Source organism: Muscardinus avellanarius (genome assembly GCF_963383645.1).
Source record: "Muscardinus avellanarius genome assembly, chromosome: 12".
NCBI classification, from domain to species: Eukaryota; Metazoa; Chordata; class Mammalia; order Rodentia; family Gliridae; genus Muscardinus; species Muscardinus avellanarius.
In genome coordinates, this window is record NC_137798.1 from 80,746,867 (window position 1) to 80,747,426 (window position 560).

The window sequence follows — 560 nt, forward strand, 5'->3', positions numbered from 1 at the left end:
TGTCATCAATGCTAAAAGGACAGGCTCAGCCAACAGATTTCTTTGCTCCAGATCTATAACAACACTTAAGTGTGTGTTGTGCTTTGGAATTAATTTTTTCAAAAAGTTTGTATATTTTATAGTTTATCTAAGATGGTTAGCCTTGGGAATAGAGAGGTAGAGGGGGGCATAGTCTGTGACTTTGCAAAGCAAATTGTTCATTCTTTCTGTGGCCACTGTTAGCCAAGGGATTTTTGCAGTTAAAACTCTCATCAGCCAAAGAGAGGCTCTTCTCTTACCGATGATAAGAGCCTAGAAACAAATTGCTTGTACCACGATTTCCAGCCAACTATGTTTTATGCTTAAATTGATGCCAAAGTCACAAGAAATTGGATGATAAATTAATATGTGACACAGACAAAAATAAGGTCAAGTTTCTTTGTTATAAGAAAAGAAAACCACAATCCACTGTAATGGAAAATATTTAATTAGATCATTCAGTCAATAGCTAGTTGTTCAAGTCCTCTTGGCTGTGGGATACTATCAAGGCCTGACGTTCTTTCTTGTGATTTCTTTCTGCC